Below are 24,243 nucleotides of genomic sequence, written 5' to 3' on the forward strand. Positions count from 1 at the left end.
CTGTATTTCCCTTTACACGGGAGTCAAGCCTGCTGGTTCCACAAACAGCCGTGCAGAAACGATCAAACCTGCTCCCAGGGGATTTTAGAAGTGCAAGATCATACCTGCACAGAAAGGGATTCAGGGTTTTTTTGAAAATAGCTGAGTTACATAAATATCTGCCAGCTCACTGCATCATCCAGCTGATGCAAGAATGTTGTTTACCTGATGCTGCAGAAGTTATACTCTGCCCTTTTTCATGGCATATTTCTCTTCACTACAGACAATAAACTTTGGACAGTCAGTTTTTTGGTCGTTTTCCATTAATTCAAGTTAGGTTTGACCTTAGCACAAAGTTTATGCCATTCATAATAAAACTTATTCTTTAGTGGAGTTCCTTTAGGTGGAAGGAAACATGTGGCTGAGTATAATAAAATTTCTGACTACTTTGATTATGTTGAATTGCCCCAGTGAGCTGCTATAAGAGAAGGAGAATTAGTCAGTCAAATTAAAACCCACAAAATAAATGCAGAAGGGAAATGCATCATTACAGGGGAAAAACAGAATGGTTAGAGAAGCCTGAGCAAAAGAATAACATAAAGTGTTATAAGAGCTTAAAACCCAAATTATGTTAAATTTTAAGCAATTTGATTGCATAAATCTATATGTGAGATATAAAGGAAGGTGCCCTTGAAGTTTATATATGGTCAGAAACAATTTGCTGTGGTTACTTGTGCTTGGTGATTCAGCTTGAGGCTCCCTTTTGCAATGGCCAGAGGTTTCCCTTATGTTTGACCATCAGGTATGCCATCTTCTTCCTCATTATATAGGTCTGAGCCTGGGGCACTGAGGGTGAAGTGGGCTCTGAAAGAGGGATGGAGACTGCTGCTGAGATGTTACAGAAACACAGCACTTGTGGTACCTGGAATGAGAGCTCCCAGTGTACCCAAACAGGAAAGTGAGTGCTCCAGCCCTGCAAAGATGCCTTTTCAAGTTTCTCCCATTCTTATTTTAGTTATAGGCCATATTATTGCTTTCTGAATTCTCTGCCATTTAATATATACCCTGAAATTTGTTCTGGATTGTAACAGGTTTATTTTACACTATTTTGTGGGGAAAAAAAAAAAAAATCCCACATTTTCTCACAGCAAGAGCACTGCATGGTATTAACTCAGGCATTTCTCACACCTAATATTCTACTTTTCTTGCATACATTATTGGATAATGTCCAGATAAAGTCATATGTTATTTTTTCTTGTCGTATGAATATGATGATAATTCCTGGGAGGAATCTTTAATGAGGGAGTAAATCTGCAACAGTGCTTATGTTCCAACTCAGTACTACAAATTCTTGTTTGTATGAGTAGATTTCTTGTGTGGAGTCTGATCAACTGTAAGGCATTGATGATGCTTGTGTTTGCAGCAGTTTGCAGGGCAGTTTCCCATAAGCTATTTATACCATATGTCTGTACCCCTCTTTATTCCTTTCTTCTCCCCCCACTTCCCAAATATACCCCAGTTAACTCTATTAATTTCTCTTTGTTTTGGAAAAATGGACCAGAATATCACTATTTAAATCATTGTGTATATGTTTTCACTGTAGTAATATTCAAAAGTTGGAATTCCAGCTGTGCTGCAAACCTCTGAACTACAGGGAAAATACATGTGTCTCCTCCAAAAGACTTAACAGTCTGAGGCTCCAAGCCTAAGAATTTTTTAGCAGATGTTTGTCTTTAAATGCTAAAGGAGTTACAAAAGTCTTGATGGCTGAGCTTTAAAGGCCTTCCAGTCTTTTCTGTATCTGTGTGCCTGCTCATGTCAGTCTGTCTGTAGCACAGTTGTGTGCAATATCTGATCTTTAAAAAGTACCAGGGAATCTTTGAAGTGTGGATGTCTCCTGATCCCATGCTGCCCACTCATCCCTAGGCTGGTGCAGAAGCTGTGGAAGATGGGTTGGATTATGGGGATTTTTCCTGGCTGCACAGGAGGTGTACCCCACTGTCCCAAATTACAGTGTTGGCTTATCTTTGACCAGCATGCCATATCTGCCAAAGCCCTTGAAAAGGCACTCAGAATGTGTTTTCTTGCCAAATTTACAGAGAACCTCTTTTTTTGCTCCTTGTATCTTATTGCTGAAGGAGGAATGAAGATTGAGTGTTGTGCAAGCCCCATGCTGTTCCCTGCCCTTGCTGTTTTAATCTTGCTCTTCTATCTAACTTTTGGAGGACTGACACATTTACTGGAGTTTGCAGGCTGATGCACCAGTGTTGGCTGATGCACTTTGAAGTTCCAAGCCAGACATCTTCAGCTTCAGGCACACACTCCTAATGTAAACCCAGCTGCACTGCTGAATCCCTGCTTTCATCCAGCTCTGAAACAAAAGCAGAGAGTGGGTTTAGGCTGAACCCATGGAGATCAAACCCAGGGAAATGCTATTAGATAACCCTTGACAAAGTGAAATGTTGACTTCAGTGACATTCTTATTCAAGTGACTCTAATCATCAGAGTTTTTAATTTCTCTCCCTTTTTACCCAACTATGTCTTTTTACTGTGCTCTCCTCTCATTGCTAATCCTTCCTTCCTTCTTGCCAGGTCATTCCTCTTCCAGTTTGCAGAGTTGCCACCCCACTGCTTTCTCCAGAAAGAAAACTGGTCAAATAGATAAAGAATATCCCTGAAATTCAACATGCATATGTTATATGAGCACAGATCATTAAACAACCTTACCATTGAATAGTAAACTTTTAAAATAAATTAACTGTGGTAAGGGTCCCATTAAAAAGTGCACTCTTAGAGCATCTACTGACTATGGAACTCATGTTTCTCAATCAAATGCTTAAAAGTCACATGGTGTATCTTTAAAATGTGCATTTCCGTCTGTTTATAAAGATATGCCGTCTCCAGATGATCTTTAAGATCCCTTCCCACCCAACTTTTTATATGATTCCATTTTCTACAATGCCTTTAAGAATTACTGGGAGTTTAGGGTAAAAAAAAAAATTTAAAATCAAAGAGCTGCAGTAGATTGGTAGATTGCACTAATCAGAGTGCACTCACCAGCAAGTTTCAAAGAATCAGGAATCTTTAGTTTTGCTGGAATCTTTTCCAGTGCAATTGCCTGCACCACTCTGCCTGTAGAAAAGATTCTTCAAACTGCTCTTATGATTGCTGTTAAACATGTATGGCTGTTATCCAAATGAAGGCCTTATCCAAGAGCCTTATGTTTTTGTTAATCCTAGAAACATGGAAAGGAGTAAATGTTGTGCAAAAGAAAAAGTGCTTTGGACAGATTATACAGATAAGAGGATATAGTTGTGAGCAAGCAGAGAAAACCTTACAGAGCAGAGTGTGCAAACCTGCTGCTATTTCCTAAAGCTCAGACTGCCTTGAGATATTTATCATGAGTCTGAAAGTTACATTCTGCTACAAGAATGAGAAAAATGAGCTCTTCCAAAATTTTTGTGCCTGTAGTTTTTGTTCTATTGTGAATTTTTTGTTCCTCTGTGCAAGCTTCCAAGCACAAAGGTGGCTGCATTTTTCATGCTTCATTCTTCCTTTTGATCAGTAGAGCTCATCTCATTTGTGCATAGCATAGTTAACCACCTGCTGCATGGTAGAAAACTTTTTATTTAGAGGTAATGTATTTATATCAAGTGGTCTGTGAAGAGGCCTTATTGTTTCTGAAATGTTTAAGATACTTCCTTCTTTACAATGGGAATGTTCTGAGATTGTTAGGGAGAAGCAAAGAAGCAATGGTGGCAGTTTAGAAGATGTAATTAGGATATAAATGGTCCACAAGTACATCTTTTAAAACTTCTTTTCCAAGGGTGAAATTCATACCACATTACTTTCACCATGCTAGAGTCCCCCCTAAGTCCCACAATGGGGTCACTTAAACCAAGAGTGTAATTCTAAGGTGGTTCTTAGGAAAACCAAACCAACAAACAAACACCAAAACAAAGCAAAAAAATCCAAAAAACAAAACAAAAAAGCAAAAAAGCCAAACTAAAATTAGACTTGAATTGATGAAACTCAAAAATTGCTGATATTCCTCTGTTTAAATCTGTCAGATTTTGTTGTTTTATTTTTAATATCAATCAATTTCTGTCTTTTGTTTGATTATCTTTCAGGATCATAAGTTAGGTACTACCTCACAGATATTCTAATTCTATTCAAACAAAAATATTTGTAAGTATGGAAGCACTTAAATACTCTTATCTGCAACAAAGTGCATCTTTTTGAAAAGACAGTGCTAGTTTTTGGAAGAATGAACAGGAGCCCATATTTTTTGACAGAACTGTGAATATCAAATCCCAAACTAGAAACAATTGTAACATAATTTGTGTGATAAGAAATACAGACCATAGGAAGCTTTATCTCAAACATGACTGACCAGGCCCTGGTTTCAGAAAACATCTTCTGGAGCATGAAGATCACTGGAGCTGGGTGAACTATTCTGGAACAGCAGAGGTTTGGCTTTTCTGCCAGAGACTTCCTTGAGGCAGGTCCTTTGGCCCCAGTACTCACCTGTGAAATCAGAGATCTGACACCCTCCAGTGCTCCTGCTGAACCCATCTGATCAGATGAACAATCAGAAACAAAGACTGAGATATATTAACAGCCTGTGCTCCTCTCTAAGGAAATCAGAGGCCAACTGCAGGCATTAGGATATCTGTTAATGAGCTCAAGCCTGTGGAGGTGGAGCCTGACATTTCAGAGTTCATTCACCATCTTCCCTTTTCAACTCTTTTCATGGAAAGGCAATTTCTTCATGAAGAGTTCTGTGAAATCTGGGAGGATTTTTATGTTAAATATGTTAATCTTGTAAAAAGATTTCTGAAATCATTTTAGTAGAGAATCTGCATTCAAATACTGAATTTGCAGACACCAATTTTAAGATATATGAATCCTCTGATACTTTATGGTGTCTTTTAGGTAATAAATAAAAGACATCACATTGTAATTGTTTGCCTCAGATTACTCCAGTGGGACCTTTATCCAGTACAGAATTGTTCAAGATTCATGGTTCAATAAGTGAATTAGCACAGCTAAGAGATAATTCACAGAAATCAGTCAAAGTGTTCTTTGGTCATAAATGAAACAAACCAAATTCTTTCTTTCCTTCCTTCTTTCCTTTGTTCTCTGGTGATGTTGCTATTTTCTTAAACTAAAATATGTCTGAAATAAACAATTTGAATTAATTCCTCCTCTTGGAGCCTTTTGCTTCTGCCCTTAGACCCGAACTCCAAGAAAAGTGGAAAGGGATTCCCTTAAATTCACATTTTTGAGGTAGGAAAATGTGTTCCAGGCATTTATTGCATGTTTGGTTCACTGTTAAAATGGCTCTGTGTGGTGGAAGATTCTCCTCTGCTCCTGTCCCCTCCTTCAGCTGAGCAATAATGGGGAGACAGGGCTGTGAAGTCACAACCCACATTGTGAAAAGAGATCCCATCCATCAAACTGTCACCTTGGTTTTCTCTCCAGGGTCACAGAGGAACAAAGTCAGCTTGTGTCAGGTTGAAATAGCATTGGTAAGTGTTAGTGTGTGTGAAGCTGGTGGCTTGAAGTCTATTTATTTTGTTTGAAAGGCTCAAACAGCGTGCTGCCAAGCAGAGGAACAGGCAGGAGGAAGTCTCCTTATAAATTATTACTGGAAGGCTCACAGCCAACATTTAAGATGTGAAATTATGCCATCTGCTTTTCTAGGTCTTTGATTTACTTTGTGGCAGCTGCCTGTTTCTGGGTTCTTTGCATCTTGTGGACAAGTAAAACTTGTGCTAAAAACTATTATGACAACAGTGTTTCTTTAGCAGATTTAATGCTTTCTTGAAAAGCAGAGGCTAGGCAGGGGATGTTATCTCAATATCTATCCCATGTTTTCAAGATAATTTGTATTAAAAATGTTGTCTCTTTTTACATAAACTGGAAATGAAGATAGAATCCTTTTCTCATTGTAAAATATCCAATTACTTGTTCTGATTTTAGCTATCAGAAGCATTTCAGTGAGGCACCAGTGGTTTTTTAATATGGTGCCTCATAATGTTATTGATTTTGTGTCTGTTGGGGTCTCTTTTCTTATAATTTTGGTATTGATTTTTTTGGGGGAACATCTTTGTTGTTTATTGGGGGTTTTTTTCTGTTTGAAATATTTAAGATTTACTTGCATGTTTTTTTTGTGAAAAAAATCTAAGGCCCACCAAGAGCTTTAGGAAGTCACGTGCTAATTTTAAAAGCAGAAAAAAAGCTCAATTACTTCAGTGCAGGCTAACTGAGATGCATGCAGGGGACTCCTGCAAGCACCCAGGGGTGTTCTCATTTCAGAAATGAGTGGCTGGGAGGGTGATGGCTGGAGATGGGCACTTTTCCGTGCCTTGCCCTGTCGTGCAGGGGGTGCAGGGGGTGGGTGTTTTGCCCGGAGCCTGGCACGCTGTGGCTGCCCTCCCTGGGGATGCTGCGCGGCTGGGGCTGAGCGGTGCCAGCAGCATCTCCTTCCCCACCCCCCGAGCATCGCTCCTGCTGAAGTCATTTGGTGCGCGCTGCTTTTCCCTCTGCGAAGATTAGGGAGTAGGAGAATGGCTTTGTGAGGAAGCTCGGAGAGTGGGAGCTGAAGAGAGGCTGAACAGAGGGGCCGAAAGACTTTAGCCTTTCATAGTTCTTTCAGTCAGTTCATTCTCAGAGACCAATTGCATGCGAAACGGCAGCTGGGGGTTTTGTTTTCCTTTCAGCTGTGTACTGTAGGAGAAGCTGGTAAGGTTATTTTTTTTTTCCTTGTTCTACTGTTCCATGATGCTATTGTGATTGCTTTATCGAAGCGGCTGTTTGGTGAGGAAGGGAAGTTGGTTAATGATGCTGAGGGTCCCTGCATTGTCTCTGCTTTGTGCAGCTGCACTTTGGGGAGAGGCACTGTTTACAGCACAGGGGCTGGTTTCCGCTCAACAACTTTGCTGGTATTTTCCCAAAGTTGTTTGAGCCTTTCCTTCGGCAAAGCTAGGAAAATAAGCAAATAAACAGACTTGGCTGTTTGGAAATGGGTAAATTTATAGAGGTTGCAATTTGTTGAAAAATCTGCTCTGCCTAATTCTTAGTTTCAGATGTTCTTGCTTTGATGTTATCAGATCCGTTACTTTGCTGAATCAACTCCAAAACTGGGTTTTATGTGAGAACCTTTCTTCACAAATCTTTTCATGTTTTCAGCAGGGCAAAGATAAATTGATAGCCAAAGAAAACAAAACAAAAATCTATCTGTGGAAGGTGAAAATATTTGAGGAAAGAAAAAATCCTAGGGGAATTCAGGAATTAAAAAAATAAATGAAGAAGCCTTAATTCTTGGCAGTAAATTTTAGCAGAATATCAGTGTAATGGGAAGCATGTGGTTAGGCAGAGAATAGAAATACTCTTTCAGGAGATCCAGATGCACAGGTGCATATCCTGTCTAACTGCACCCTTCCAAAAGAAAGTTATCATATTATCGTCTTAAAAGAAAAAAAAAAAAAAGAGTGTTAAACCACAAGATCCTGGCTATCCTGTTCCTTTTGTTATTTCTAGAATAGTGACTTGTGTTGGTCAGAATCTTTTATTTCCTTTCATATTATCGTGGGAAACTTTAGCTTGAATTGGTCGGACATACGTGAGCGCGGCTTGGGGTACACCATGCCTATTCCACAGGCAGGCTCTGAAAATCCTGCCTGTGACTCAGATGAATTGTAAAGACCATAATTACCAACAAAAGTTTCTTTTGTGCCCATTCAAAAATCACAAACAAGGTAAGAGGGAATGATTGACAACTGTTACACTACTGATTGACAGAGAACCAAAAACTTGGTCTCTGACTTAGTATGTTAGTTTTTCAAGAAGTGTTGACCTTTTTCACTATTATTCTGTTCTTTCTGATGGACTATTCCCAACTCCTCTATTGAGGCTAGAACGTCTATCTAAAATGTGTCTTTGTAATTACTGCCTGTAGTCTGTGTGTCTCTTTACAATGATATGCTTATTTGTTGATGCCGAAACAAAATTGAGAGATGCATTGCAATCAGACCTCCGTGAAAGAATGTGTATCTTTTATATGCCTCACATGCTTAGCTATTGATTTCAGCTACAGATTTCACTCCTATGAAGTAATGAAGTGCCACATCCAAATCCTGCAGATTTACACTCACAGTTCTAGCTGCTAATAATGGAAGGCCCATGGATATCAATGTGGTTACTCATGTGAGTAAAGATTTGGAGACTCATTTCCCATTCATGAATGAAATGGTTTGGGAAATGCACAGTTACTATGGTTCTCTTTTGGCTTAAAAACAAAAATCTCCACAAAAACAACCACTAATGAGATCTGCTAGAGGGGCCCAAGGATAGAAAAATTCAGTGATTTAACATACGAATGCAGTATTAATATAAGAATGTGACAGCAGTGTTTTAGGAGTTATAATAAAAATGTTCCCTCTCTTTAGCTTATTAACAGCTTTAGAAGCAAGGGAAACTTAATTAATCTCTTTAGTGTTGCACCACTAGATATGGCCATGACTCTTGAAATACCACCACAACTATGAGGTACTCCTTATCTTAAAAATAAAAGTTAATTTAGAGTGGTCTTTGTCACATACTTGTACCTACTCTTAGTGATAAGTGTCAGTCCTAGCAAATGGCAATAAGCTGCTATTTCTGGTTAGGCTTCTCCTGGTTGTATGTAGCCAAAGGTAACAGTATCTCCAGGGTGCAATGTTTATTTCACATCCCTTGTTTCACTGCAAACAAACAAGAAGCAGGATGCCTTCTCTGGTAATTGATATACCAGTTAAGGATCCTCAGTTCTCCAAAACAGGTATTACTCTGGTTCAGTGTTTCTAAACTGTTCAACAGCATCCTTTAGTTTGCAGAGATAAAAGAGATGTATTTGCTCATACTTTTTTCCTAGTTTTCATGAATTCTAAATTCCCAAATTGTATTTTGGAGAAAAAATAGGCATCTAACTTAACAGAACTCACAACTGATTTTATAGCTCTGCATGGTAAAGGAACTATACAACTATACTAAAATTGTTTTGCCAAAAAGTCCTGAAATTACCAGTCTGAAACAGAGAATTGTCTATCCCATCAATTTTTATAAGCAGAGATACATGGACTTTATATGGCCATTATTGTTGGAGAAAGGGCCTTGATCACCACCAACATCACATTTATGGGTAAAGAAGTAAATCTTGCCTATAAATGTCTTTTATTAAGTTAAAGCAGAACAAAATTCCAAAGGTAGAGAGAAACACATAAGCAAACATAACATTCACTTATAAAATTAGAGCAATCTAAACATGTTCCAGCAGTCATTAGCTATCTGCTGTGTGTCACAACTGAAAGGTTTATGCAGATCAAAACAGTAATATTGATTCTGAAAACACATAAACATTTCTGTAAAAGAAATTGTGGAGGTGGACCTGCCACACTGGTGCTGTGCTGGAACTTGGTGATTTTTTGGTGAGTTTTTTCCCATTTCTTGGTCCAAATGTCACATAAACACCATGTAGAGCAAGAAAAACCCCAACAGGAAAAGGGGGTGTGTCTTCTATATTATTTACATATATACTTATATAAAGATGTATAAACATTAATGAAAATTTATTAAGATGTACTTGGCACACTGCAGATTTTTTCCCAGCTGGTTTTGGTAGTATTCTTTTACTTGTACTCTGGCTTGCACCACTGTGAGATCTGTTCTTTGAACAGGTCTGAAAAGACTCATGCAAACATCAAACATCGTCCATGTTAACTAAACACTTTCTATGTTTGTTATTAGGATTGTTAGAGGATTCACAAATCTTGCACTTAGACCTGAAGGCTGCCCATCTTCCTAGGAATTACTACCTGAAGTGAATGTCACTGAGCCAGGCTAAGCATACTCCAGAAGGATTCTACTTGTCTTATTCTTAACAGGAGGAAAGCACACCTGGGCTCTCCTGGGAAGCTGCCATGTTGCAAGCAGTAAACAGCAGGAGGTCCAGTCTGGTGGGAAGGGATGGGAATTAGCAAGCACAGATCCCACTTGCCTGACAAAACAAAAGAAGTTGAATGCTGCTTTAAAATTGTAATTTATCATTTTTTTAAAAACCCTGTAAAAGTAGTCAGTTACCAATTCAATATTTTTTATTCATGAAATAATAGAATGTAGAACACTTGGAGTATTTTTTGTATATATTTCAATGATACTTATAGTTTCTAGATATGTCTCTGCAACTTTCAAAACTTTGTGAGGGAAATCTGCATGATTGCTGGTGCATCATTCTGTTATGCACATCCTCCAGCACCTGAGAATCACAGTGTGCTCCATATCCTGGGATTTTCTTGTTTTTAAATCCATTGTAAACAGGCAGATATTGAACTGCTGATTAGAAGATCATCTGTAGGACGGTTTGAATGTATGACCTGTGGGAGATGTAATAATATATGACTAAGGTTTGAAGAGTTCACACATCCCCTCTCTTAACTGGGGTATGCTTCAATAATATGTGGCCATAACCCTTCCTTTTTGAAAAGTTGTAACATTTACAAGCATGTTGTACTCCTGGTTGGATGTAAGTAATCTTCATCTTTGAAATCTCAGTTCTTTCTAGAAAAGTAGTATTACTTTTCCATGATAAACCTCCATGTTTTTAGAGATTGACTTTTGGTCCATTGAAAGTTAAAATTCAGACCACAGGGTGTGTCAGACTGGGCAGGATGCTCTGTCATAGCTGATGCAGAGTGAAATTATAGAGATGTGTGGTCTTATCCAATTAAAAGTGACTGAAATTCTAAGGATCTTTTGGTTGACACTTTGGGAAAGACCACCAGTGATTTCCTAAGGGGAAAGAACTTTTAGCTTCCAACAATACCTGAGTCTGTCCAAGCCCAGTACATTATTAGCTGACATCTATGGAGATTTGTAAGGACTTCTGAAGTTTTCTGGATTGTATACAGACAGAATAGTGAAATGGATTATTTTTACTTCCATGAATAGGAGTATCATGTTCAGGGCTAAATAGAGGAAGCTAAGGGTCAACCTGTCAGTCAAAACTCATCTACATTACAAAAATGCAGGATTTTTTTTCCTGATTTAGTCCTTCTTACCCAGTGCAAACCCAGCGTAGAACTCGTGAAAAAACTGACGTAAGAACTGAGACATTGGGATCTCAAGGACTTTCAGAGCATTCTCAGAAGGCAAATGAAGGAACAATGAATTTTGACTGCCTCTGCTCCTCTATTAAATACTAGACTTTGCACTGGGTGCTCCTCAATTTTATAAATATTTCTGTACTGCACACCCTTTGCTCTCTAAGTCAATAAATTGCCTAGAAAGTGTTTTGAAATGTCAGTAGATGCTGAGAGAACAGTAAGAAGTGAAAGCTGGGAGAACATGCAATGCAACCTGGCTGGCATTCAATTCCAGATTAAGATTGTCAAAATTGGGTGAACTGTGCATAAATGTCCACATTTGATTCCGCTCAAGTGACAGCTGACACCTGAAGTACAATTCTCTTGCCCACACATGGGAATCTGGTGCCACCAGAGAGGCATTAAGGTACCTCAGACACCCCCATGGGACTGAGAGGTGACACAGGACATTGTGACACATTGCCTTTCTGGAGAAGTAGCGCTGACAGGGCTCTGAAATGGCCCCTATGTATAGACCCCTCAACAGGGAGACCATCTCAGAAGTTCTTCTCATTCCACTGCTCATGTGGACTCAGTGATCACTGGCCAGCTTATAGTGCCAGCTTTCACAGTTAGCCTGTCTACAGGCAGCCACACACAATCTGAATAATTGCTGTTTTTTATTACATGTTTTTATTATGTCACTGCTATTGAAGCAAAAGAGTTATTTATGGACTAACATTAAAGGGTTCCTGTTCACTGTTATAGGAGGAAAAAGGAAAGCAGGAAGGAAGGAGGAAATTGTATTTGTCCCATCTTCTGAAGGCACCTATTTTGAATGCTTAAATTAGGACTCTTCATTGGCTTTGTAAGCTATTGAGACCTATACAGACCTTATCTCAATTATTTAAATTGTGTATAAACCCCTAGCCAAAGAGAGACAGTTTCATGTGGCCTTGGTAAGATGCTGAGCTGGTAACCTCTAGGACTAGTTGACAGAAAACATCAGGCATGCTCATTATATCTCAGGTCATCTGAATATCACACTTTGCTAAGGTTATTCTTAGTTCTGCTAATATGTGTTCAGACTAAAAGAGGTTTAACCAACTGTTTTTTTCAAGATATCTAACATAATATTCTATTAAACTAATTTGGCATAGCTTCTCTCTTAAGTGGTTGGAACTGACTTTTAGATGTACCTCTCTATTTCATTTGCATGGGACCATCACCTCTGAGAAATTAATCTGAAGAAAAAATGCTTTCCTTTTGTTATGTGTCATTCACATGAAGTCCTTTTGCTGGCACATCTTTAAACTTTCACATTGTTATGCATTTCTATAACGTTTGTCTAATGTATCCATGTGTATTTTGTAACAGTATATATTTGCACTCCACCTCAGAATTCCTTTGTTTTCAGAAAATTATTTCCCAAACTGAAAACATAAACTAGAAGTCATTGTCTGGTTTGGGGCCCATAGCCAGAGTTCAGATGGTAGGGCAATTGTGGAAGGTTTTACCAATTTACATATTAATTAAGCATAGTTTGATGGACCTTGATTAACATAGGCTCAGTCAACATCTTAATTAGCCAGAAGCACATAACGAGGTACTGGTGCCTGTCTTCCAACCCCTGAGATTTTTTGCCAAGCAAGTACAGGTTCCTCAATAGCTGTTTTCTATAGCATTGTTAAAGCTAAGACCTTAACAATTGCTCTAATGAGGGAAGTTAGTTAAAACCACGTGTAGAACACCTGAGATAGCAAAGCATCTTCATTGATCCAGCCAATTTGTAACCTGGATCAGGTATGATATTAAATAACACATTTGTGCCAAAATCACATTGAGCACAGAATACGTTTTTTAAGAACTGTGGATGTTTTTATCTGATTGATTAGTTCCACATGTATGCAGCCCCAGGAATCTCTCCACAGGAGCCCACATGGAATTGGGATAAGCACAATTTAAGTATGCCTTTGTAGTTGAGTAACCTGCTGGGCAGGACTTCATCTCTGGTAACAATGTCTCTCCTGATATTTTGTTTAAAGGCTTGCTAGTCTGCAGCTAATTTATTTTACAAGTAAAAATCAACTTTCTCCACACAGATATGTTTTAAAATTCCTTGAATCCTATCAAATATTGTTTGCAAAAGCTGGCCTGCCTGAGGACTAACACCCAGTGGGACAAGGAAACGTTTAGAATTTTTCCATATTTGATTCCTTGCTGTACATCTTTCACTGCTGCAAAATATGCACAATACTATGTAGATGGAAATGTTAGGTGTATATTTATTTTTATTTTCAAAAGGAGAATTTTGTTATGAAATGTTTGATTTTAATGGGAAAAATGTTTCTTTTATTGAATGAAAGCATAAAATTATCTCCCTTATTATATGCTCCCACTATCACAAGTATGCAGAATAAAAGTGCAAATAACATGTACACTGTGTAATTTCTGTCCTTGCTTTCATGATAGCTGGTGTAAGAGCCGCTGGTGGTGACAGAGAGAAAAACATCTGTTTTGTTGTGTGGAATTGGCATCTGAGCAAAACAGGGAGCAATTTATGACCTTATATTTTCTACTGTCATCAGGCAGAACATTGTGATTTTCTGCTTGGTTTCTGAGAAGAAGAGATAAGAACTATCTTTGAAACCAGTACCAGTCACTGCGTGAGTGTTGAATTCTATTCTGGCCTTCCACCCGAAGGGACTGATAGCACGGCCTCCCATATAGAAAGTTTTCTCTCACTGCAGAAATGCAGGAAAGTTTCCCTGAGATCAAAACCACTTACAAATTACAGATACCTCTTGCCAAAATTGAGAGAATTTATTAGTGGAAAAGATCCAGGAAGCTTCCTTGGTCTACTTGCCTGCCAATATCTTGTTTTTTCTTATATCCTCTCAAGGGCTGCATTATTTGCAATCCACTCTTGTAGGTTTTAGTGACAGTCTGGACTCTTATTTGGAGGTTTATTTTCTTGGTATTAAGTATTCACTTCATGCTCATGTTTGTAGTACAAACCACCCTGATCCCTTCAACTCAGGTCACTAAACAAAATAACTACTCTGTATATAATTATAAAAACATTTTAATTGCATTTCTAAATATACTGTAAGTTTCAGATGAATGGTGAGAATTTGTATTGAATCCTTTTGTGAAAAGCAAGCCTATAAGGCTATTGAAGCTGTAATGTTTGCCATCATAAAAAAAAATCATGCCTTGAAATATGGAGTGATAGAAATTGCCTTGACATATAGAACTTTAAATATCTTAGGCTAAAAAGGAGCAATTTTAATCTTTGTGGAGCCAGGCATTCAAAAAATTCAGCAGCTATCTGCAGTTGCCATATTGCATTAATGTGGATGCTACCAACATTTCTTGGCCTAAGTACATAGAAATTGATGGGTACAATTTTTTAAAGCCTAAACACATATTGATAGAGCTCCCACTGAGGTTACTGCAGGCTACAGATGTCATGTGGCAACTGAAAAGGGCTGTTTGGATGAGTAACATGACTAAAGCTAAAAATCTCAGTTTTAGTGTGTAGAAAATACAAGGGAAAGCATCTTAAACCTTTAAACACTGATTCTTGAGATGATTTTTGTATCTGGAGTTTGGATATTTTTTTAGCTATGGAGAATAGTGCTGGAAACTGTTCCGTCTAAATCCACAAGGAAACTTTTCTAACAGATGATTTTAACTTCAACCTTGCCTCCTCTTGAACATCAACAGAGGAAACTGTGCTTGGGTTCTGTTTCATCTTTTATTAGATTCATATTACTAATATGTTTTATATTATTCCTTGTTACTTTTCCTTCTGATATTCATCCTGGATAACTAATTAAAAATGGAGATTTATCTTTGCTCACCTCCATGAATCAAAATGACAGATTGTTTCATTGTTAATTCTAAAGGATAAGTCTTTTCATTCGTGCCTTCTGGAGGTTTGTGTCTTTCTGCATTACAGCAGAAGCTCACGTACTTAGATTTAACTCCTAATTTCAGTGTTTAAAATGTGAGATAAATCTCTCCTTTAATGACTTAAATTTGGTGTCATTATGTTAAAGTCTGCAGAACTATCTTGACATTTAAAGAACATAAAATACCATCCCTACACACATAGACTGCAAATGTTTTTAAAGAGGAGACACATGTAAAATACTTAATCACTCTTCAAAATTAATTGTTAACAGTAAAAATGTATATTAATGTGTAACCTGTTTTTCTCTGGAAAGTTATGGTACCTATTTTCAACAGTCTTAGAACATTATTTTCTAAGGGTTTCTTGAGTTCTTAGATTAAATATCAAATTCAAGTGAATGCAATCAAGAAGCAAAGCAAAATATTAAAATGTCATGAAGCTATGTGAACAGCATTTTCTTAAGATACTGAATTTGCAAGTCCTAAGAGTGAACAAATGTTTTCTGCAGTAGTATGGTTTTTCCATGTAAGTGCTTACAATGAATTTCAAATAGGAAAAGAGATAAAAATGTTATGTCTCATACACAGAATTCATCATGTTGTTAAATCCCCATAATCAGTCATCCTCCTGGAAGTATTCAAGTAGTTACATGTAATTAACTTGCATTTGCACAGTATTTTTCAGCATAAGGAAATCTGTACAAAGTGCTCCCACTGTACAGAAAGGATAACAAAGAGGTTCAGTGTTTTGATCTGATTCTGGAATTTCTGAGCCAAGCAGGTCTCTAGTGTTCATGATCAGAGGTCAGGACATCCTTCACATATGCTCCTCTCTCCCCCATGAGAAGAGGCTTTCCCAGAATCAGTCCCAGGGAGACCTATTGGGGAAGCAGGTGGGGGCTTATTAACAAGACACATTTGTTTGAGTACAATTGGAGTCATTAACAATGCAGCCATTGAGCTGCATATACACAGATCACCAATCACATAAATATTTACTTTCTATCTGGAAAAAGTAAAAAATGGGGGAAAATGATTTTATTTTGTTAGATGTCTGAATTTCTGTTATGCCATTTCTATGTTGTCATCTTTGTATAGAGCTGTAGGCTTGGAAATGCTACAAGATTCAAATTGAAAAAATTTAAAGTTAAAACCCTCCCCCCAAAAAACCCCAAACAAACAAGCAAACCAGCAAAACAACAAGCAAAAAATCAAAACAAAAAAAAACCCCAAACAACACAACATGATACAAAAAAAAAAACAACCAAAAAAGAACAAAACCAAACAACAAACAAAATGCTGGGAAAAAGCATGCCAAAAAAACCCAACCAGCTGTAGCTGATACTGTTCAGCATGAAAAATGTGGTGTTAATTCTCTCTGTTTTTTTTCTGTAGGAGATCATTAGAGGGCTTTATGTTCTTTCCAGACCAGTACAAAGGCATTCAATATCTTGATGTGTCTCTATGAATTTGAAAAATAAGACCTCCATAGGGGATACTACTGTTGGTTTTACACCATTAATGTTTTCCTCTATTTATTTCTGCAGAATACCTGCATCATCTTTTAAAGTGGGAATTGCCTGGGGTGACAAATTGAATCTTGAATCTTTGCACCTGACGCCACGAGAGCCTATAAATTAGTCATGGACTAGGAAGATACAATCCTAAATGTTTCTATTTCTCACAGAAAAAACAATCCTTGGGGTCACTAACAAAGAACAAAAACCCTGTACTTATTTGCAAGAAAGCAATTAATTATTTACAAACATGTGAGTATTTGCCATTAGCATCTTTAGAACTTGGAATCCTCGTTCTGCTAGATTTACTTCTGCCCTTGAGAGTGTAGCTATTAAGAAAGGGTATTTGTTGACCCTTTTTAATACTGGGAAAAGCAAGCAACAGAAAATATGATTCTAAAGCAGGGCTATATGTGTCCATTGCTTTTGATCTTTCAAAAGAAACAAAGATTAAGGTATCTTATTGCAAGGCTACAATACTGTGGAATCACTGGTAGTGACTGTACTATCACCCATATGGTGGTTTATTATTCTAGCACATTCATGCCCAGGATGAAGCAAATAAATTATTGAGTGCTGTGAGTGATTTCATTTATGTATATATGTATGTATGCATGTATGTCATTTTTAGAGCAAACAGTAGAGAAAAACCTTGCATCCTCACATGCCTCCCATGGGGAATCTTAATGCCATTCAGCCAGGTGGAGCTTCTATGTGGTTTTTTTCCCATTCACTGCCATCCATCCATCCATCCATCATAATGCCCTGAGCAGTTTTCATCCATGAAAACTCCTTGCTATAGCAATATATAAGCTTTGTAAATAAAGTCTGGCATCCTTGAGGGGAACAATATAGACTTCTAGGAATTCTCATATATTTAATCTGGTTTAAGGCCTGAAAAGTATATTTCTGTAATAAAATATTTTAATACCTTTTTGTCCAGGGAAATTTTTTTTCCATGGCAGGTGCCCCACAGGACTGCTGCGGATATGAACATTTAGGAGTTTCAAATGGATGCAGTATGATACAGGAATTTTTAAAAAATTACTCCAAGGGGAAAGGACCCCACCCCCATCCTCCTCACCCCCAGTATCTGAGCAGTTTAAAAGCATAAAAGTCCATGTTATCCCTGCAGATTTAGGCAGAAAACTCCCAATGGCTACAGCCAAAGCTGCATGTGTGCATCCAAGTGCAGTATTTTGGTTTTGAAAGTTAACTAGGATATGAGAGAACAGAATAGTGTTTTCTATAGCACCTTTCATACTTGTTACTGCTCAAAGCACCTTATAAGGATGTAAATGAGATACTGCTAGCACACAGAGCATGAAGAAAGGCTGAGAAGGTATTAGGTGCTTAGCAGGAGATACAAAGCATTCCAATGAAAAGAGCTTGATTTCATAAAAAAAGCAATAATGACCAAAAATACTGAGTTATATTTTTTCTGCTTCCTCTTTCTCCCTGTCTCTTACATGCATTAAAGTTGCCACCAAAATTTTGAGAGGTTTTTTATCCACTGGCTTAACACTGTTGACTTCTTTTCCCATAGGCCTTCTCTTCTGACCATTCAGCAAGACCTGGGTGTTAGTTTTGAAAAACAAAATATCTTTTCAGCTTTGGCCTTACAGTGTGAAATGCTTTAGTCCAGTTGTGACAGAGTTAGGATACAGAGTGTAGTAGGATACGTGCAGTCATTTGGAGGGAAAACCCTCCTAAGCAGCAAAGCAAGGTGGGCAGTTTTCTAGTGCCTTTTTTAGGCACCTGTGCTGCCTGAGCAGAGGCATCTGAGTTGTCTTTGTCTCCGTGCACTCAGGACTTGGGGGTGTGCCTCACCTGAGCTGACAAATCTTGTGTGGAGCTTGAATTCAGAGCCAGTATTGTCACATTTAACTGCTTTATGAGTGTTTCCAATATATTGGGTTCCTCCTCTGTTGTTCTTGCCATGATGTGGGTAAACTTTCACTGTGCACCCTAATTCAAGTCCCCAGTGACTGGAACAGCAAGGTATGTGGATCACGCTCCATGGAGCAATGATGAGCTGCCATAAGAACCCAACCAAGGGGGAAATGCTGAGCAAGGAGATTCCTCTGTAAAGCTCATAGTGAGATTTGGGGTAGCTGAAAGGATGTGGGAGTTGATAAGCCCCTGGAGCCCAAATAAAGTTAAGTTTTTAAGGCAAAAGGGGCAGTCATTATCTGGAGATAATGTATTTAGCCGGAAATTCCTGACTTCACCAACTGAACAATTTTAGAATTTGTGGGTTCTCATAATCTGCTTCTGATGCAACATGATAGTTGCATGTGCCTGTAATTTCCCCTCTAAATCAATTTGTGAGTAAGCTTTCTTGCAGTGACTGCATAGTTCTCATTGTTTACCAGTCTCTCTTCATATTACTGACATCAAGGTCGGATTTATCTGATTATATTTACTGAATTGTTTAATTTGTTAAAACATTTAATAGAAGGCTTCTGGAATTATATACTCAGTATTTTCACTATAAAAATAAGCAATAACATGTGTATCTGTCTGCTATTGCATTTGAAGTGATAGGATTTGATTTGGGGCAGTGCCAGGACATTGTGACTTTTGTAGTCTGGGTGGAATAGCTTGGATGCAATCAAGGGTTTTCTTCCTGTTTAGTCTCTGCCTTACAGTACACAGGAAAATGAGAAGCATTCTTAAGTAATTATCATAATAATAAGATTACATACCTACAAGCATCCATACAGACTGCCCACAGTACTTTTACAACTCTGATATATAATTATTTAACAGCCCTACTTTAATTGATTTGTTGAACTGCTTTCTTGCATGCCTGCTTGCTTGCTTTTTATACATATCTATATAACTCTGTTTACATATTCTTCCTGCCTGTTATTCTTTTTTAGGTGAGGGTGAAGGCTATCAATACTGCTGCTGCACGACCCAGGTTTTTTAACAATGTAGTGACTGGGGCCCATTTTGTCTCATTAACTCACCCAAGACACCCTATTAATCTGTGATTTTGCACTTGGTATTGCAGTAGGAACTGAAATAAAAATAAAATGAGGAGGTATGATAAGAAGCCCAGAGGTTTCTAAATGGTAGTGTTTTAGTTAGAGTTAAGGGAACAATTGCCTTACTTTTCAGATCATACCAGTGGTCACAGGCAAAAGCCATCTCATGAAGTGGAGTGCAGTCAGGGTGCTGCTCCAAGGGGAAGAAAAAGAAAAGCTGGAAAGGAGGTCAAGGCAAGACCTCTGGGAAAAGGGACTTGTCTGCTCCAGCTGTTGAGTGAAGTGGCATGAAGGGCTAAGGTGTGGGACCGAGCTGGGAAGGAGCAGCTTTCCCTGGGCATAGCTGCCCTTCTTTGCTCCTGTGGGACACCCACTGGCACCCATCATCTCCTGGCAAGCCAGGCAGCAAGGCCAAAGGTGCTCTCTTGTCCCCACGAGCTGGCTGCCATGGTTACTGTGCTCTGTGTGATACGGCATAAAAAAGGGAAAATATAAACCCCAGAAATGCACACACATGTGTGGTTACACAAAAGAGTTTGTCAGTGATGGGCTACAGGAAGGTCAGCACGGCAGAAAATGAAAGTCTTAAAATGCTGATAACTTTGACTGTACAGTTAACTGCTTTTTCCAAAAGGGAATGCATTCAGGATCAATGTGGTTAGTGTCTTTTTGGTATCTCCCCTTCCAAACAGCAAACAGGTGTGGGAAATGGGCTGGCTCATGAACAAAGATTTCTGTAGTCCCTCCCACTTAAAGCCTGAGCAAAAACTAATGAATGCCAAGGAGTCAGCAGGCTGTTTTAACCTGAAAGTTAGGATGCTTTGCACACCCTCCTCTGCATAGGAAGGGAGCTTGCAGCACCCTTCTGGCTATCACAAGATGTATTATCCCTTCCAGGAGCTCTCTGCCTAGGCTGGCATGAGCACAAAATGAGGTCTTTTCTTACCTGTAGAGGAGAGCTAACTTTCAAAAAGCATTAACCTCCTGCCAGACTCCACCTCTTTGACAATCATAATATTTTAGGTTAAAAATCATAACATGTTAAAGACAATTCTGCATTCCTTTTTTCTAGCCTCTGGCTTTCAAATTGTAGGGGTTATATTCAGGTCAGACTGTCAGCTCTCACTCTGTAACAGTCTAAAGGCTAAATCCCTTTCAAAAAAGAAAATAAATCTTCAGTTCTCACATAATGATTTGGTATCTGGAGCTGAGGCTTCACGGAAAAGATCAAATAGCCTAAGCTTTGTGACAGAACTGTAAGGAATGGCAACTCCTCATTATCCCACAGAGTAACATCTCAGTTATAGCAGTCTGTGAATGTTCTCTGAGACACATGACCAAGAATATATATAGTCCCAGTGACAGGACTGCTCCTATGCTGTGTGTGTTGGGGATTGCTGTTTGTGCTCCAGATTTCTATATTGTTATAGCTGCCCACTCAAGCATTGCGTGGGGTTAATTTGATGGTTGTGGCATGTCAAATGGTAACAAGATGTGAGATACTGTGCAAAAGTTAATGACTCATGGGCACAGATGGGGCCAAAATTGGTTATGAGTGGCTGCTTGGCATTAAATTCCTGGAAAATTAAAGAATAGAGATGGAGGGACAATACAGTGAACAGCTTGTTCTTCCTTGGTGATCGTCCTTGAAAAGAGAGCAGGACCCTTGTCCCATTTGGATCTAACCATGAGCTCATCTCAGCCTGCACACTCTTCTTCAACAGCTGCAGCTGTGTTGGAGCAACCTCAGTGCCTGTGCTAATGGGATAAAAGCATTTCCATGTGCTCTTTTCATTCACAAAGCACATGTCCCTCCCATGGCCTCTGGTGTATCCTCATTCCCTTGAAATGGATTCAAATATTAAAGCCTGCTATGTTTAATTATTGCTCTGTCTGGGAGGAAATAAAATCTTACAGCCCTTTTAACATGTTTCAAGACAGGTAGGTGTAAGTCACAAATGTGGAATGAGTAACAGGAAATTCAGAAGCCATCAGAAAGCAGTAATGTGCTCTGAAGAGAGAGATCATAAAACTTACATGGTCTTCTCAGCCACGTGTGCAGGGTTCTGCAGTTCCTGGCCTGATGAGTATCGTTCCTCAGCAAGGATCTTTCACAGTCAGGACCTGTGCAGGACAAACTCACCTCAAGGTGAGGTGTGGTAACACTGGAAGTGTTATAAACCAACCCATGAGCAGGTAGATTGCTACTGGGAGAATTTTGTCCTGAAAGTTTTTGAATCCCCATTATTTTAAATTAAGTCAAATGGAAGAGCTTGGCTTCAACCCTTTTGCCTACAATATGCAAAATAAAATTTTCTTTTTTTGCTTGTGTGAATATAGAATGAAACACATGTGGGAAAGTTCTCCCTTTTATATATACCCCTGCTATCCTTCTGCTTTGCTTCTCCCACAAGTTTCTGATTTTGGGGAAATACTGCATTATGCATGAACTAGCTAGTTGACATTACCCTTTGACTCAAATGGAGCTTTTTGTGTATATGTGTGTACACATTTTAATAAAGGTGTGTGTCTGCTCTTCCCCTGTCCCCCTCCTTTTCCCAGCACAAAAGCCATTGCTTTGTTTAAGTAGGGTTGTAGCAAAACAGCACCAAAATTTAGCATCATTCTCTCTTCCTCCATAAGGATATCCATTATGATATCTGGCAGCCACAGCAGCAGCAAGCAAGCTCCACTATCCTGTGGTTTGGGGCTTTTTTAGAGTATTTATTTATTTGTTGAGAAGCAAACAATCAAAATAGAAACCATGGCTTAGTTTCAGTTTTGCACTTGCACTACATGCTTTTTGACATTGCCTTTTTTTATTAATAAATAATTTCAGTTTTTGTTCTGACTCATAATCACATTACACTTTCTTCTTGCATGAAATTTTCCTGTGAAGGTTTAAAGACTTGTTTTTGCTAGAAAGCCCTCCTGTCTTTTTGTTTCTAAAGACTTAAAAAAAACAGTCTTTAGACTACACAGGGAAAAAATTACTAAGAGATTAGACAGATATTTCTTGGAAGAGGATATAAAAACGCATATATTATGTTTTGTGGAGGATGATACACCTAGTGATGTAGTTGGAAGAGGTTAATCAGTGTTTTTTTCACATGGAGATGAAACTGTTTGCTAATGCCTGTTGACAATATGTGTTGATGGTGCTAGGCTTCTAGCCTGAGCTTAGCAAGTGATGATAAATTCCAGACTCTAATCAAACATCTTTCAGAAACATTAACATTTGCTAAATAAACATATTTTTCTCTTCTCTATTGCATGTAATGGATGTTTTTAACATTGTTTGCCAGTCTTTTTATAAAGCATAACAGATGGCCACTGCTTCTGATGAAATAATTATATTACTTAACCCTTTTCTTGGGAAAGAAAAGGCTTGGGCTTGCTACTGCCATTCATATTTTCTGTAAATGACCCTGATGAAAAAGACAAGAAAGTTTTTGGTTGAAAAATCTATTGCCAGTTTTAAATGAAAGAATGGCTACTTTCAGGTTTGATTTTCACACTGGTCACAATGGCTACTTCTTTCAGGTTTCATTTTCACACTGGTCACCCTCTTCATAAAATATGACAGGGAAAGTTTAATCCAAAAGTCTGTGAGGAAGCCCAGAGCTGTTAAGAGGCAGCTCTCAGAGTGATGTGGTAGATCTGTGCTGCACTCTGAGACAGATCTTGGGAGTGGTCAGGGACACCCTCTTCTTGATTTACCTGATAATGCAATTGCTTGAAGAATTTTATGTCCATATACCCCTGTGTGTCTTATTTGACTTTGTGTTCTTGGTGACACGCTAAGGCAGCTGGCTGAGTATTACTGAGGTACTAAACTGGCAGGTACAATTAGGTATGCAAGGAGCTGTATGTGGTGTAAAGTGGTCTCTAAAATTGGTTAAAAGCAGGCTCCCAGTTCCAGTGTTTGTGAAATACTGGCTGTGGAGGTTAGTCTGCTCTCTGAAGTCAATATTTGTCCTGCTGAGAACCTGAACACTCTCAGAACAGATGCACTGGGAGTGTTCAGGAGCATTCTGGCAAGATGGAGTCCTTTTGCAGGATGCTGCTGTGTGTGCATGTGAATGGCAGAGTGAGAACAGACTCCTCAGATTCAGAATACACTTGATTCCTAAACATTTCAAGAAAGTATTTGGCCTTTGACATTGATGACATACCAGAGATTGCTAATAATAGCATGCCTGAACTTTTGTTAGAAAAACAAGCACATCCCTCAGCAATTCCCACACTCCTAAGTTAAATCACCACAACATCATAATCATGTTAGGGCTGATAAGATAGAGAGAAATATTAAAACCTCAATGGAATAAAATTTGTTCTCATTTGAGAGGTCTTTTTCACAAGACTGAAAATAAGAACTATATGATATCAGCTAATCATTTGTCAGCACCCTTGCTCTTGGACACACACAGGAGTGGCAGGATGCTCTTGTCCCACTTGCTTGTCCAAAGCTGCTAAAGTTCTGCTGAATTGTTGTGGCAAATGCAGTTTCATTCCCTACCCCTAAAATAAAGGAAGTGTAAGTAGGAGGAAGAATTAATTGAATTAAGATAGAAGAATTCCTAAGAGGAAGCACTATGAATGGATGAGCTTGGAGAGGAAGTTTCATCTGAAGGTTAAGCTGTATTGTTTTTTGTTTGGGGGGGTGCAAGGGGATGGTAAGATCAATAAATCTATCTCCAAGGGGAGGTCAAA

The 24,243-nt window shown here is 38.6% G+C and overlaps 1 protein-coding gene across 2 annotated transcripts in view; it reads left to right on the plus strand.

Annotated features, from left to right (window-relative positions):
* Positions 1-24,243, plus strand: part of MID1 (midline 1) — a 334,691-nt gene that overhangs the window by 146,344 nt on the left and 164,104 nt on the right. The window contains exon 1 of one of the 2 annotated variants that reach the window (XM_077173178.1): positions 6,494-6,726. The exons of the other annotated variant lie outside the window; for it this stretch is intronic. The gene's annotated coding sequence lies outside the window, so the exon portion shown is untranslated. Of the gene's footprint in view, positions 1-6,493; positions 6,727-24,243 lie in introns of those variants that run through there. 2 annotated transcript variants of the gene reach the window in all.

This window comes from Agelaius phoeniceus, chromosome 2 (assembly GCF_051311805.1).
Source record: "Agelaius phoeniceus isolate bAgePho1 chromosome 2, bAgePho1.hap1, whole genome shotgun sequence".
Taxonomy (NCBI): Eukaryota; Metazoa; Chordata; class Aves; order Passeriformes; family Icteridae; genus Agelaius; species Agelaius phoeniceus.